The following is a 17,614-nucleotide window of genomic DNA, read 5'->3' as shown; positions in this document are numbered from 1 at the left end:
AAATATCAAAACTGATTGGAAACACAATATCAGGGAAAAAAATCATAGCCCTAGAGGTATCTATTACAAAACAAAATAGGCCCAGCAAGATGGTGATCAAATAAAGGTGCTTGCCATCAACCTTAATGACCTGAGTTTGACTTCTGGAACCCATGCAATGAAGAGAGTAGACTTCTGCAAATTGTTCTGTGACCTCTACCCTCTAACTGTGGCACACACACATTCTCTCTCTCTCTCTCTCTCTCTCTCTCTCTCTCTCTATCTATCTATCTATCTATCTATCTCTCTCTCTCTTTTTCACACATACACACATAGGGAACTTTTGAGAAATTTTTTTAAAGTTTTCTGTGTGCCTATACAAACTTACGTGCATCACCTGTGTGCAGGTGCCTGTGGAGGTCAGAAGGCTCAGCTTCCCTGGGCAACTGGAGTTACAAGCAGGTGTAAGCCACCCAATACAGGTGCTGGGAACTAAACCCAGGTCACCTGCAAGAGCAACAAAGTCTCCTAACTGCTACGTCATCTTTTTGGTCCCCAAATAAATGCAAAAAAAAAAAAATAAAGTTAAATAAAGATAGGAGCAAGATGAAATGGAATAACAATAAATAAAGCCATGAAAAAGTAAAAGACTGACATTTAGGAAGTAAAAAAATAAATAAATAAAAGCAGCACCCTTTTAAGCGCTCTTCTCAAAGAACTAAGAATGTGACAAAAAATCTCCAGTCACACTAACCAAAACAGAAATGAAAAACTAGCTTACCTAGATTTTATTTTTAATTTAAATGCTCAGGATTACCAAAATGTTTGCCCTTGATCTGTAACCACAACTCAAACCCTGAAATCCCACCCATTTTCCAGCTGAAGTCACCTCTGTTTTTCCTCTTTATTGCCATGAACCTTAATAGTGAGTGGCTTTCTTTTCAACAATATATTTTTCCAAAAGAAAGAAAGAAAGAGGAAAGACATAAAGAAAAAAGGAAAAAAGAAACAAACAAAACCTACTATATTATAAAGTAAGTATATTTGATATATGTTATATGTCTTGCTGTGTATGTATAATGCATATATTATCTCACGGTAATTGATGCAACCCTGTATACAACACCATCAGTTATAAAACAGTCGATTCCTTTATGTAACACTGAGAAAGAAGAATATTTATCATTTAATCAATACACCTCTATTTCAGAGTTGACAAAGCTAGAAAGTGTATCTTGGCATCAGTGATGGATGTTATTACCCCCAATGTAGAGAGAAGAACTGAAGGTCATTCAGAAAGCTGAGTGATCTCTCCAATTGCTTCCTTCTACACTCTAGCCTGAAACTGTGGGCTTTGTATTCCTTCCTGTCCTGACTCCACATTTAATAAACAGGTTTCATTTGTTTCTGGGAGACTTTCTGTCACTCTGGGTAGTTTTCTTTTTTGAGGCACGGTCTTGTTATTTAGATGGAACTGGCCTTGAGCTACTAGTTAGAGGCTGGCTCGATCACCCCTGTCTTGCTCATTTGTTTTGAATCAAGCGTGTACATCAAGACAACACCCATCCTCTCCCACTAGAATCATCCGATTTCCTTGACTCATTCTAGAAAGAATGTAACTATTTGGAGGTTTGAAGTTACCATATTTAAAATCAAATCCAGTGTTTCATATGACTGAAGAAGACGAGGCTTGCCACTCAAATAGTACACTGTGAAAAAGGAATATTCTTTCGTTATGTCTCCCTGGTCCATCAGGATGGGTGAGAGCTCATGAGAAACAGCAGTTCCATGCTCCCCAGCATATGCTCCTTCACTCACTCAAGTCAGACTGGACCTTGGAGTTCCCTGTTCTATCCCTCATATTATGGGGGGTGGGGGTGGTTGATAGACCCGATACAACCAATGACCAGCCCTCATCACCTGCTCCTGAGAAAAATATTGAATCTGTGATCTATCTTGGGCCTGAGCTCAGCCTGGTGCCTCCAGTGCTAATCCAAGTGACCTCGAGTAGGTCTTTTTCAACTCACCAGAAAAGAGTATAATAATTTTTCCCTTAAAGTAATAAGAATTAATGAATATTTGACACAAATATAATAAATATCACCTATTATTTACTATCATATCATCATTTACCCTGGTTATGCCTACTCCAATAGTACAAAGTAAGCATGATTCCTCTTTAGTACAGTTGCCCATCAAACAGTTGAAGAACACATTCCTGTCCCTAGTCTTGTTCAGATTAAACCACACAAGTCTTTCTATTCTATTTTGTGTAAGATGATTTTTTTTGTACCTCATGAACTGTTACCCCTAATGAAAAATTGCATTTGAGAATGACACTTTAGAGCCGGGCAATGGTGACACATGCCTTTAATCCCAGTACTCGGGAGGCAGAGGCAGGAGGATCTCTGTGAGCTTGAGGCCAGCCTGGTCTACAGAACAAGTTCCAGGACAGCCATGGCAACACAGAGAAACCCTGTCTCAAAAAACCAAAAGCCAAAAATAAACAAACAAAACCCCATCACTTTAAAGCAATACATACCATGATCAATATAGAAAGAAAAAAATGAACAAGTCATGAAAATATATTCAGTCTAGAATATGTCCATCTCTCTAATTTGGGAATGTGAAGAAAATCCTTATCATAAAATATACACATAATAAAGAAGAGAAAGTTAAGAGCCAAATTGGTAGATGAAATAAGAATGTAAACACAAAATTCACACAAGGAATAATCACTGGTGTAAAATGGAGAAGTAATCAACTTCATTAATAATTAAAGAAATAACAGTCACAAATAATAGTGGAATATCATTCTAGATGTAAAAAGGAGAAAGGGGGTTTTGTCATAATCAGCTACAGTGTGACTGAAAGAACAGAGAAACTGGTGCATTCAAAAGTAGAAAGGTGGGATGATTTGTTCAAATTATTTGGAGGACAATTTGACAAAACATACAAAGAATAGCCACCACAGGGACAAATAGCCAAACGACTGGAAACACATGAACTATGAACGAATGGCTGAGGAGCCCCCAACTGGATCAGGCCCTCTGAATGGGTGAGACAGTTGATTGGCTTGATCTGTTTGGGAGGCATCCAGGCAGTAGGACCGGGTCCTGTGCTCATTGCATGAGTTGGCTGTTTGAAACCTGGGGCCTATGCAGGGTCGCTTGGCTCGGCCTGGGAGGAGGGAACTGGACCTGCCTGGACTGAGTTTACCAGGTTGATCTCAGTCCCGCGGGGGAGGCTTTGCCCTGGAGGAGGTGGGAATGGGGGGGTGGGGTGGGGGGAAGAGGAGGGAGGCGGGAGGGGGAGAACAAGGGAATCCGTGGCTGATGTGTAGAACTGAATGGTATTGCAAAATAAAAAAAAAAAAAAAAAAAAAAGAATAGCCACATGTATTTACATTATTTGATCTGGTAAGTCAATTCCAGTGAACTTGCTGGTGGTCAATCACATTCCTTGCCAGTCTAGGGAGTTGTCCAAGGGCAGGAACCGAGGCTTACCTTATTTTGAAGTTGCACCCATGGTATGGAGTGAGGAATTGGTATATTTTTGCTTCTTTGGGATGATGCTGAAAGCATCCCATTCCCAGTACACTGAAGGACACTATGGTGAAGACAAAGAAGAGGGCCCATACCGGAGGAGATGATACACATTTGCTGACTGATCCCAAGCTCTTGGCTGTAAACAGAGAGCTCTAAGAGGAGAGAGATCGTCCTAAGGTACTATGGATACATGGACTGCCCACCTTGGGTCAGATGCTAAGTCATTCTATGTTGCCCAGGACCTGGTGTTTACAACCAGGAATATCATCAAGAGAGCCCAACGGTCTTCTTTCCCACATAGTAATAGTGAATCTGGCTGAGACTATACTGTCTTGGAACCATCTTGAGGGGACAGTGCGGAGAGTATGCTGAGCTTTCACACACTGCTGATAGCTCTTCAAGGTTGGCCTAGCATTTGGACAGGCTTAGTTTGCTTCAACCAGTTCTGAGCAAAAATGTCCTTCCAAAACTCCATACTGGGGCGAGGCCAGACTCTGAGGCCCCATCCTTCCTCTTCTTTCCAGAACTGTTTTGGAAGTGTGAGAACAACTATTCAAGAGTAGGCAATTCGGAAGCTGGCCAGAAACCTGCAAAGAAAAATGGTACCCAGAGAGGAACAATAGTAATTAACTGAGTCAATCTCGTTTCTTTCTGGAACTTGATCAGAGAACATTTCAAGAATCGCATGTTTAAGAGAGAAAACGAGGGAATGTCGTTCTGGTTATTCTCCACTAGCTGTCACCCTCGTTCCTGATTTAGTCTCCATTCTTCTCTGCTCTGATTCATATGTGGGTGCAGCACTAGGGTCCCTTACTCTGGCTTCTGCCTAGGTTCACGGTTAGCCAATGGAACACTGACAGGAGGTTGGAGAGGAGAGGGAGAAAAGCCATGGTATGTATTTCTCCCACAAGCCCCATCTCTCCTTCCTTCACTCATTTTGGCAGTATCGCCTTTTCTTTATAGTTACAGTTGTCCTCAGGTAGCCCGTATATAGCTCCAACTATTCTCCAGGCTCTAAGATCACCATTTCCACAGGACCAGCCGTGATAATGGCTTGCAGGCATTGCCACGGTCTCTGCCCACACTTTTGCAGATAGTCTCTTCATCAAAAAGTTGCTCTAAAAACCCCAGGTGAGGGGCTGAAGAGATGCCTCAGTGGTTAAGAGTAGCTGTTGCTCTTGCAGAGGGCCCAGATCAGTTCCCAGCATCCATCATCCATGACACCAGCTCCATGAGTCCCAACCTCCTCTTTGACTTTCACACCAGGCATGCATGTGGTGCACATGTATACATACATACACATACAGGGAAAACATTTACACACACAAAATAAATTAATCTATGAAAATCCCAGCTAAGGAATGCTATTGGGATCTGAACTGATCCAAAAACAAGGAGATAGGGAAAAGTCAATTTAATGGTATAGCTGAGTCTGTCTTCTGAGGCATTGGATTCTCCAGGTCTCCTTATTTCAACTCTATCCTACTGATAAATTTCCCTCTACAACAAAGTGGTGTCTTATTTTTTAAATGTCCCCTAGACTCCAGGACTGAGCTTACTACACAACTGTTTTCCTCTTAATCACATGTCTCTTCAGTAAATGTCCCATGATATATGAGGGCACATATCTGTGATCCCAGCACTTGGGAGATTAAGTAGAAGAGAAGTGAGTTTGCGGCCAACCAACCTACATCACAAGACCATGTCTTTTCCTTCTTTTAAAATTCCTCTTCTCTTGTTCTCATACCACCTGCAATGGCTGGAGGTTGACAGGCAGGTGCTTACTATTGGTCATGGCCTACAGAGCTGTCATACCATTTGGGAAGGCCACTTCATCACAGCCTACAATAGCCTCGTGCAGGCATCCATCAGAAGGGAGAGAAGAGCTCGCTCTCTCTCTCTCTCTCTCTCTGCATATGGACTCAGCTGCCAACCCAGAGACACCTCAGAATCACCAGCTAGGCAAAAGAAAGGAAGCAGGAACAACATTTGTCCCTTTATTACAAAGGAATCTCTTTTCCACCATCCCCCTGTGGTTTAAGCAGTATCCTCACTGCCTGTCTTCCTGTGAAGAGAACTTTTCCTCTTATGTCCGTCAGAGAGGAGTCACAGCTCAGAGTCACATTTTCCCACAGGCTCGAATACTTGACACATAGACTCAACTTCTGAGAGAACCAAACTCCTATGAATCTTTTGTGTCCTGATTTCATTAACATTTTTAAACTCTGCTGTTACTAAATTTTCTATTCTTACACCTGTTCGCATATTTTATCTGGAAGGCAACCTGCCACTGAGCAGTGACCTGGAAAATGAGAACCCAAAACTAAAAAATAAACTAAGAATCTGGATAGAGCTAAAAATAATTTCAATAACTGTTGAGAGATATTTCATTGTCACTAGCTAACTTCTCAGTTCTTTCTAGTTTAAAGAATCGTTGGAAGGCTGTGAGTGGTGGTGCATGCCTTTAACCCTAGCACTTGGGAGGCTGAGCTAGGTAGACCTCTGTGAGCTCAAAGCCAGCCTGGTCTACCTATGAAGTTCCAGGACAACTAAGGCTACATGAAGAGAACCTGCCCCCCCCCCTAAAAAAATGGACGGAAAGAAAAAAGAAAGGGAAAGAGGGAGGGAAGGGAGGGAGGGAGGGAGGGAGAGAGGGAGAAAGGAAGGAAGGAAGGAAGGAAGGAAGGAAGGAAGGAAGGAAGGAAGGAAGGAAGGAAGGAAGGAAGGAATGTTTTTTGCTTAAATGGTAAAGTTACATCCTTGGCCCAACTTCATTCACCACTGAATGCCGTTTGTCTGTCTCCCAGTGATGGAGGTTGAGGGTACTACTTGACTCCTACTTGAAACATCATCCTCACCTAGTCTCTGAAGCTAGTTGTCCTGAGACAAGAATGGCATTTCCTTCTAACCACCCCTGTGTTATTTTGAGGGATCACCAGTGTCCTCAAGGGCAGGGACTCCTGGTTCAGGCCTTAAACACCACAGATTCTCCAGGCACCATTGCTGTATAAGGAAGAGTGAATTTTCCTATGTCTTCCCCATAGGCTTCCCAGCAGCTTAGCTATGGCACACACTGGAAAGCACAGCTCAGCTGTGGCACACACTGGAAAGCACAGCTCAGCTTTGGCACACACTGGAAAATATGGTTTAGCTGTGGCACACACTGGAAAGCACAGCTCAGCTGTGGCACACACTGGAAAGCACAGCTCAGCTGTGGCACACACTGGAAAGCACGGCTCAGCTGTGGCACACACTGGAAAGCACAGCTCAGCTGTGGCACACACTGGAAAGCACAGCTCAGCTGTGGCACACACTGGAAAGCACGGCTCAGCTGTGGCACACACTGGAAAGCACAGCTCAGCTGTGGCACACACTGGAAAGCACAGCTCAGCTGTGGCACACACTGGAAAGCACGGCTCAGCTGTGGCACACACTGGAAAGCACGGCTCAGCTGTGGCACACACTGGAAAGCACGGCTCAGCTGTGGCACACACTGGAAAGCACGGCTCAGCTGTGGCACACACTGGAAAGCACGGCTCAGCTGTGGCACACACTGGAAAGCACGGCTCAGCTGTGGCACACACTGGAAAGCACGGCTCAGCTGTGGCACACACTGGAAAGCACGGCTCAGCTGTGGCACACACTGGAAAGCACGGCTTAGCTGTGGCACACACTGGAAAGCACAGCTCAGCTGTGGCACACACTGGAAAGCACAGCTTAGCTGTGGCACACACTGGAAAACAGTTTACCCAGGCTACTCTTCCACGTTCGGTATTGTAGCAGGAATCTTAAAGAGTCTTATTAATAAAATCAAACCTGAGGTCAGTTATTGGGATGAACGCTGGCAGGTCAGAGAAGCAGAACAAGCCACAGCTTCCTCACCTTGCCAACTCCTCAGCTGATCCTGTTTCCTCAGACTGGATGCCTCTGAGTCCTCATCCAGAATGGGTCTCAGCTGAACTGCTGCTCAAAAGCCTGAAAGCTTAACCAGCCAAATGCTTCTAGTTTCTGGTCCTCATGCCTTATATATCTTTTCTGTTTTTGCCGTCACTCCCAGGGATTAAAGGCTCACTTCTTGGGATTAAAGGTGTGTGTCACCATGCCTGGCTGTTTCCAATGTGGCCTTGAACTCACAAAGATCCAGAGGGATTTCTACCTCTGAAATGCTAGGATTAAAGGTGTGTGTGCCACCATTTTCTAGCCTTTGTGTCTAATGGCTGTTCTGTCACTGACCCCAGATAAGTTTATTAGGGTGCACAATATTTTGGGGAACACAATACCACCACACAGTATAGAGGACTAAAGTGAAAGCACAATTTCCCAAACCTCCAGTCACCTAGACTGTGAGCATGCTTTAGTTCCTCTAGTCAGATGAGATGGTTTGAGACTCAAGTTCAGAGCTGAGTTAGATGGGGAAAGAGACACAGCATGAGCTGTCAAGTATTTCACATAAATCCAAACTGAGCCGACTCGGTTCCAGAGCTGAGAGTCATGGCTTGCAGCAGCTTCCTGACTTCCCGTGCAAGCCTTAACTCTGCAGTGCGAGTCTGAATAGCCGTGCCTGAAAGCTCACCTCAAGTTGTTTCTTTGTCACTTGCTGCAATTCTGTGGTCCACAAATGCCTTTCCACAAGCTTCCCACTTAGGCAAGTGGAACCGATTCTGTTATTTCCAGGAACACTCTCTAAATGATGCCTCACAATCTCTCAGATTCACCTTGCACATTGCAAAGTGATTTCCATAACTGAAGACTCCTACAGGCTTCCTTGTAACTCAGTTTACCTATGCTCTATTGTGAATTTGTTCTGCTTCAGGTTCTGGGCTAGAACCTGGAGTTATTGTCAGGATGGCTCCCTTCCCTTTCAGAGAAACAGTAAACTGTGTAGTCACCATTAATCAGAGATTGCTAATCTAACTTTAAGTGGGAGGTGCTTGTGTTTCTAGGGGTTTTAGAGGGAGGGTACTCAGGTTTGGGGAAAAACACTTGACAGGCATCTCATCTCTGTTTTGTGCTATCCACTGAGCACTACTCTGAACATCTTCTGATTAGTGGACCAAGGACGAGTAAATGTTCTCAGAAGTGATGGATTTTAAATCTACCATGAACCAAAAACATCATTCATCACAATCAGCCTGACTTCCACAAGGATAACGAAACACACAAGGTCTCCATTGACTGCCTGTCTCTTCCTAACAGATGCTGTAATTCCCTGCTTACGACAGATCAAGGAGCAATAAACTGCTACCTGCTGGCAACTATTGGGGAAGAGAATGCTGTTTATCTTGGGAATTGTGAGGTTTAGTAGCATTACAGTCTTAGCTCTCATCAACCTCTCCATCCTGAACTTCAGGCCAGGGTGACCTTCCCCGGATTTCTAACACAGCATGTCCTGTCCCCTGTGCCTCCCTCACTCTGATCCTCCATACTGATCTCCTGCCTTGTTAATATCCTGCCCATCCCTCATGGCTCAGCTAAGATGCCACCTTACTACAAACCTTCAATCAATCACTATTGGCAGAAGTAATTTATTCCATATCTGTACCGTGAATTTCTGACATTAACAGATTTCTACATTATTCACTTTGACCATTTTCATACCACCTTAAGCATCCAGGCCATGGACTAATTTGAAATTTTGTTGGAGTAGACTTCGACTCGCAGCTACCGTGAGGAGAAGGTCATTGATCCAACAAGGTGGTGAGGTTTGTGAAGATGAAGTCCTGAAGGAAGAAGACAGTGGATCAAGCTCCTATTCCCACATCATCTTCACTCTACCTCATGGAGTAAAGAATGGTCATGTCCGGGACCTAGTTCCTAAATGCCATCAGAAGGGTCTCGGGGCATCAGGAGGGGTCAGGCCCCACACAAAGGGGGGAAAGGAAGGATGTAGAGGAGGTAACAGAGAACCAAGGGAGCAAGACTGGAGCAGGGTTAGTTAGGTGCTTAGACTCGGGCACCAATTGTCAAGTCGAAGCTGAAGGTCTAAGGGCCAGAGAACTTACTGGGCCCCCAAGAGTCAGCCATCTTGATTTCCACACTCTGATCCAGTCGGACCTAGTCACAATATTTCCATTATGTTTGTTTGCTTTGCTGACTTTAGTGTAGGAAATAGGAAGCTATAGAGGACGCCCAAGTGCAGAGGTCCCAAAGGCCTTAGCAGTTGCTCTTAACAACATAGCTAGCTGTCCACTAGAATCCACCAGAGCTTTCCTCCTCACAGTGTCCCCAGAGGAATCTGAGATTCTCCTTTCTCCCTTCTAGATAGATGGTCAAGGACTCATCCTGGTGGTCCTTCTATTTGTACTACCCTCAAAAGTCAAAACAAGCTTCTTAGACGGTAGAGGGTGGAGTGTTTGGCCTGAGATGTTTTCACAGGGATGAGACACCTATTCACTGGACCATATTGGTTGTGGGGGGGTCAGGGGGGGGGTAAAAATCAAACTAAAGTCTGCGAGGCTTTTCCCTTTGGGTTTTTAGACATAGAACTAAAGAAAGTTCAGCATCATTCTGATGACTAGAGTCAAACATAATAACACTCAGAGCTAACAGCCTGTTTTCCTACTATCTGGAAAACTACAGTCTGAAACAGAATAATAAAATAATGGCATTAACCCTAACAGTTTGCAAGGACATTCTCTGTGTCAGACACCACACTGAGCCTTCAGAACTCATTTTGTCCTTACAACAACCCTAGGAGGTTAGTGACCTGCTCACCCTTGTCTAAAGACGAAAAATTGGACACAGTATGCTTAAGTCAACATCACACAATTTATAAGAAAGGTTATCTGGTTCTAGCCCTTCTCACCTCAATTATTAATGTTTCTGTTTCAGACTTGGAAGGCAGAATATAGCAAAAGTGTGAAATAACAAGAGGCCTGGTCACATTCAAGCCCCATTCCCAGTAACTTCAAAAGGTAGACTGTAACCCCTGTACGATGCAGATTTGTCTCACAAGGCCAGTTTCTATCTAGCAGCTAAACAGTGGTTGACAAGAAAGGGACTTTCTAAGCATGTAGTGTGCTGTTCACCAGCGTCTTCCTCCTCTCAACCTACTCTCCTGTCTCCACTGAGTGGCCAGAATGATGATATTCCAGTCCCAAACTATACATCTTTAAGACCCTCTAGTATCTTCCTCCTGCCTACAGAAGATATTAGAGGGTCTTAAAGATGCAACACAGAATATCCTCCTCTAGAGTTGAGAGTCTTGCTCTTTATTTCTCAGTATTACTGTGCCCCTGGTCCATTCCCACAGGACTCTACCACTAAAGGGAAGGAGCTGTATTCCTAGACTCCCCTGAGCTCCTGTTCCTTCCTTTGTCTAAGCCCTCTCCAACTGTCCACAAGTGGGCATCAGGGTTGGAATCTGCTTTGGTCCTGCTCCTTTGGCTGGTCTTTGCTATTCCCTACTCCAGGGGCAGAAACCGCAGCCTGGATTTCAGGACTTCAGGATAGCCTCAAAGGACTCCTTACCTAGCTGATTCGCTACCACTTCCACATCATTTTGTTCCCTGGGCTTCAACTACCTGCTACCTAACTGAAATGGTATATGAGAAATGCCTGCACAGTGTCACCATGCCTGGCTGTTTCCAGTGTGGCTTTGAACTCACAGAGATCCAGACAGATCTCTGCCTTTGGAATACTAGGATTAAAGGGGTGTGTGCCACCATTTTCTGGCCTCTACATCTAGTGGCTGTTCTGTTCTCTGACCCCAGATAAGTTTATTAGAGTGCACAATATATTGGGGAACACAATATCACCATATGTCAGAGTCCAGCTCCTAACTGTTGAAGGGTTTTTGGGGGGAGGAGAGAGGAATGAGGAAGTATTAGACAGAAATATAGACAGAGACAGAGAGAAAAGACAAAAACACAGGATAGCTTTGGGAGGGCACTGGGTCAATACCCAGCTGCCCCAACTTTTTTGATAATGGGCCTTTTATCCATCAGCAAGGGGAGGGGCAAAAGACCTTCCACTTTCAAGATCAAAGCATAATGTACAACCAAGTGTAGACCTTTCAAAACACCTGGTAACCACACCTTTGGCCAAATCATCCCATTATGCAGCCCTGCTGGGCAAAGCAAGCTCAGATTCTCTGGGGCTTCCATGGGGCCCCACACCTATCAAGACCTTGAATATGGGAGAAATGCTTTACCCAATCCTATTTTATATTGCAAGCTGTATAACTGGTATGCCTATGCTGGACCACTGCATCTTACCTGCAAGATTCAAGGTTTGGGATCTTATAATGGCTTTAAGAACTTGAGAATAAACAAACCCAAGCTATGGAATGAATTTGCTAAGAGCAACTGTAAGATTTTTTTAAGCATCTTTATCTATAAACTCAAATGCAACCATCACAGTGTGGTAGAAAGGCATATTTAGGTAAGACCCTTTGATCTTGGCTGAGTACATCTAAAGATGTTTCTGCAACATTCCTGCAGCAGAATGTGTTCATTTATCATCCTAACTCTACATTAAGATCTTTCTCTGGGCCTCTACAGAGCCCCTATTATGCGCATCTGCCTTTTAGGACCATTTTTTAGTTTTGAAGTTTAGAGAACTCTTAGTCTTTCCAATTTGTAGTCCTAAGTCAATCCTTTAAGGGTTAATTGTATCACAATATTGACATTCTGTGATTCTGGTGATTGTTACTTTAATATACTAACACAAAGATCCACATAATGCTTGAAGAGGTTCACAGTCCTGCTGATGTCTCTGTAGCTGCTGGGAGCTAAACAAAGATACTCCTGTCCCTCAGGCTTCTGGAGGAAAGAGCACCACTTCTGATTGAAAGGCCATCTTCAGGAGTATCCACAACATGCAAAAGTCTTCTATCTCAGGCTGCTTTCAGTGATTCAGAAATATCATCCCCTCTCTCCTCCCACATCCATAACAGTTTGGAGTGCCACAATTTTTTACATTTCTAATTCTGTTGTTTGGTTTTTTTTTTTACACATTCTCATAAAAGCTGATAATGAATGTCCTTTGTCATATCTGGGTCTTCTATAAGCAAATTCTTTCAATAAGGAATTCTCAACCCACTTCTTCCCATATCATCTCAGATTGTACAATATGGCTCTGTCACATAGCCACAGTTATCAGTTAAATGTTAGGTGATAAATCCAAATGGAGCCAATCAGAGTCCCTTCCCTAGCAAGCTAGGATTGGAATTAAATGATTCTCAACTGAGCTGAGTGCTCCCCAATATAGTGTCCCAGTTTGCTTCCTGTCTCTATGATAAGACACTGACCAAAACAAACCTGGGGACAAAGGGTTTATTTAGCTTACAGCTTACAGAATATCATCAAGGGTATCCAAGGCAGGAACTCAAGGCCTGATTTGAGTTCACCAGAGACCACGAAGGAAAGCTATCCATTGGCTTTGTTCCCATGACTTACTCAGCTTTCTTTCTTCTACAACTCAGGACCACCTGCCCAGGGGTGGCACCATTCCCAGTGGGCTGGACCCTCCCCCAGGCCAATCTGATAGGAATATTTTCTCAATTGAGGTTCCCTTATCTCATATGACTTTAGCTCACTGTAGAAATTCTAAAACCCAACAACACGGTGGGCAACAACTGAATAGAAAGTTCATGAGAAAGGTCACACAGAATAGAAGAAAGGTCTTTCCTGTAGTCAGACATCCAAAGCCTTAGATCCCGTCCACAGAAGTTGTGGGGCACTAAACAAGTTCTTTATCCTTTTGGGCTTCAGTGTATACATCTATAAAGTGGGAGAAATCACTGCTACTGGGAATTGTTGTCTTGGAGATAGGAGTCTATATTCCAAGAGTTCCCAGCTTCTGTTCCTTTAAATACCCATGTCAATATTTGCCCCAGTGAGGTAACTATAGCTAGTGAGGTAATTATAATTGGTGGGGTAGGTATAATTAGTGAGGTAACTGTAATTGGTGAGTCAGGCTTAAAAGTTTCCAAAATAAAGCTAAAATCATACAAACTATATGGCTAAGAAGAGGTAAGTTTGGGGCTAGTGAGATGGCTCAGCAAATAAAAGCACTTACTGTGCAAGCCTGTGACCTGAGTTCATCCTGGATCCCATGGTGGAGAGAACCGACTCACAAAGTTGTCCTCTGACTGCATGTGTCATGGCACATGAAACACACACACACACACACACACACACACACACACACACACACACACACACACACATAATAAAAGGTTGTTCTTCTTCATCATCGAGCATACATATATCCCTCATAGGATTAACAAAGAAAACTGGATCTTTTCTCAAAAAGTTAAACAGAATTATCCTAGAACCTTACAATTACACTCGTAAATGTATACCCAAAAGACTGAAAAAAGATAGAGAAGTATATGTACATGCATATTCATATCAAGTCTATATACAATAGCCAAAATAAAAATATAACAAACATTAATCAATAAATGAATGAAAAAGCATATAATAGTAGATGCATTTAAAAGAATATTTGGCATGAAATACTGATACATGCTGAAACACAGATCAATAGCTGAAACATTTTGAAAAAAGGTATACCAAAAACGTCACCTATTAGTAGTTCCACTTATATTATATATACAGAATAGATAAGTCCACAGAAACAGAATATAGATTGGTTTAGTCAGAGATTGAGAGTAGCAGAAAAAGGGGAAGCCTACCTAGTAGGTAAGAGGTTTTAGCTGGCAAGGATGTGCTGTGGAATATTTATTTATACTTTGAAGATGTGTCTTTGCCAAGGTGCCTTCTGACTGGTTTAATAAAGAGCTGAGAGTTCAATAGCTAGGCAGGAAGAGGTTAGGCGAGACTTCCGGGGACAGAGAGGACTCTGGGAAGAAGAAAGGGGGAATCTCCTGCCAGACAGAGAGGAAGCAGGATAGGCAGTATAGAGAGATGAAGTAACGAGTCACATGACAGAATGTAGATTTTAAAATATGGGTTAATTTAAATTATAAGAATGAGTTATGAACAAGCCTAAGTTAAGGCCAAGCTTTCATAATTAATAATAAGTCTCCCTGTTGTTATTTGTGAGCTGGCTGCCCAAAGAAAAGTACTGCTACAGAGATAGAATTCAATAGATGTAGTAGTTGTACAAACTAAATCCCATTAATTGTTTGAGGCAACCAAGCAGTACAATGAGGATGTTATCCTGAAATGGGGCTCAGTCTCTATAGAGAAAGAGTTTATCCTTGCCCAGAAAAGGAGGAGTCGTGGGCTGGAAAGATGGCTCAGAGGTTAAGAGCACTTAAACCCCTTCCAGGCTGCTCTTCCAGAGGTCCTGAGTTCAACTCCCAGCACCGATATGGCAGCTCACAATCATCTATACAGAGATCTAGCAACCATATGGTGGCTCACAACCATCTATACTGAGATCTGGTGCCCTCTTCTGGCATACAAGCAGGCAGAACTCTGTATACATAATAAATAAATACATCTTTAAAAAAAAAAAAAAAAAAAAAGGAGGACTCACTAAGGCTCCTAAAGTCAGTGTGCACAGGGGACCTTGATGAAAATATAGCCAAAAGAAAAGTCTAGATATAAAGGCTGAGCAAAGACTTTCTCAGTGCCACACCCCAGGTGAATGGCTTCCAATGGTGCTTCCTTTATTTTTTGGAGGGTGGCAGGTTGTTTCACGACAAGGTTTCTTTGTAGCCTGGGCTGTCCCAGAACTCGATCTGTAGACCAGTTAGACCAGACTGGCCTTGAACTCAGAGATTTGCCTGCCTTTGCCTCCCGAGTGCTGGGATTAAAGGTGTGTACCACCACCATCTGGCCCCACGGTGCTTCTTACTCAGGGAGGGTCAGCCCCACTTTTTCTGACCTCGTCTTGTAAACCTATACTCAGTTCACTGCTATAGCAGCTGTCCCTGTTCCTGGGTGAGTTAGGCTCTCTCACACACACTTCCCAATTCTTGCGTATGCTATTGCCTTCTACACACAACATTCCCCACACTACCATCTGCCAAATCCGCCGCTACCTTTACCTAGTCTTCCAAAGGAGTGCTCTTCACAGAGCTTCACATCCAGGAGTATAAGCCTCTCTTATGTGTTTCTTTGGCAGCCATGCTGCCCTTCATTATAGTAGTTCTTAAACTCACAATCAACCCGAGGCCAGGACTGTTTTGTGTGTGTCTCTTCATAGTCTGTCACAGTACTTAGCACCATAAACCGTGACTTTTTGAAAGAACAAATGAATACTTAATGACAGACACCAGGAGATGATATACCGCTCCATACAATTCTCAGACAGGTCTTTTTTTGCTATTTTATTTTAATCATACTTTCCTTTGATTTTACTGTAATTGGCAGACTTGTAACTGAGAGTCATTGTTGACTTCCTGGCATACTCAGGAAAAGAGCTGTCCCCTGATTTGCAAAAGGTAAGGAGTGGCTGCCACTTTTAAGCCAGGAAAGCAATGTGATATTAGCATAGTTCCCACAAAGCTTTAGTGACCGTGGGCTCCTCTGTCTCCAGAATTACACAAAAATCTGTAAAATAAGCTTCAGAAAGAACAAAGGACTGTCCTCTAGCCTTTCTCAAATACGCCCCCTAGTGTCAAGAACTAACAAGTAAGCTAAGGAAGAAAATTCAATCCAGATCCAAAGCGGTTTCACTGGCCTCTTTTTAAAACGCACTGGAATCAGCCAGCTATGGTAGAGAAGAGGATGGCTGTGTGAGTGTACCATGCTGCGTTCTCTCTCATTTACATCACCCAAACTGCACTCACACTGCCCGGTCATTCTCAACCAATTATGCCAACCTTAGCTCTGGGTCCTCAGACATCTGGGCCTTGGAGAGAGTTTGGGCATTTTAAATGCTTCCAGATGTCGCATCATCACTAGAAATGAAACTGGAAGCCCACCGAAGAAACCGGCAAGTATCTTTGCCTTCTGCTGGAGATTTATCACTGTGCGGCTGAGCCAGCACTGCTTTCCTCCCACTCATCAATTAGGTAATTTAGCACAAATCACTTGCAAACTGGAAAAGAAGTAACAGCTTTATTACATATGTGGTTGGCAAACAGTAATGCTTATCAAAATTTGGGCTGCATAAGAATAACAAATAATAAAAGCTGTCCTCCATAATGAAAAACCGGGACCCACTACCTCTGCTCCCTTGCCTCCAGCCTTTGAGTAACGGACAAACTCGGTTACTTCAGAGAAGTTGCAGCTCTCACACCCAGGCCACCTCACACCAGTGGCACAAGAATTGACTCATTTGCCTGAATTGGAGAAAGGCAAAGAGTTCCTTCCTGGAAAGGAACTTAAATGGACTTTAAACTTATTTTGGCTTGAAAACTTTTGAAATTTCTTGTAAGTCCACTGTACAAAACTCAAATTCTTTACTCATTTTTTTATTCAATTTTTACCTTAATTTCCCCTAATTCTACCCAAGATCCATGTATTTCTTTGCCCCCATCTAAAGGTTTCCTTACCAAATTATGACCATATTTTGAACACTCACACATTCATTTAACATCTATTTATCAAAGCTTGTTGTGGGTCAGGCACTATGCCAAGTGCTAGAGAGCACAGCAATAAATATGGTTGTCACCATTATGTAAGATATAGATAAGCTCATGACATGAAAAGGTTGGGTTCTTAACAAAAGCACCAAATGTGTACATGTCTGTGTGTGGTGATAAAAGGCTTGGTGAGGAGGCATTTCAACTGGGATCTGAAGAACAGGAAGAAGTTGGTAAAACACACTAGAAAAAGTTCACCAAGTTGAAAAAGCGGCAAATGCAAAGGCCATGAGCAAGAAGCAAGATTAATAAAGCGTGCTTGCTCACTCCAGCGCTCTCCCTAGGAAACCTTGTCCTACAATCTCCACTTAATAAAAATCCTTACAAACAAGTTTGATCTCAGGTTATATCCTTGTTTAGACGAAATGTATTTTGGCAACAGAAAAAGTATTATATTGTAATAATTAAAAATATGAATATTTTTTCATACCTGATCAAATTAAAGGCATTTGTTAGTCTTAAAAAAAAAAACAAGTTTGAATCCTACCTCTTCTCTCTTTTCTAAGTTATTTTATTAGTGTATATTCACTGTACAAGTGATGTGTTTAATTGGCATTCTTATTCGAGTATAATGTACTTT

Source organism: Peromyscus californicus, unplaced genomic scaffold (assembly GCF_007827085.1).
Source record: "Peromyscus californicus insignis strain IS unplaced genomic scaffold, ASM782708v3 Scaffold_4__1_contigs__length_199733344, whole genome shotgun sequence".
NCBI classification, from domain to species: domain Eukaryota; kingdom Metazoa; phylum Chordata; class Mammalia; order Rodentia; family Cricetidae; genus Peromyscus; species Peromyscus californicus.
This window is presented reverse-complemented; position numbering follows the sequence as displayed.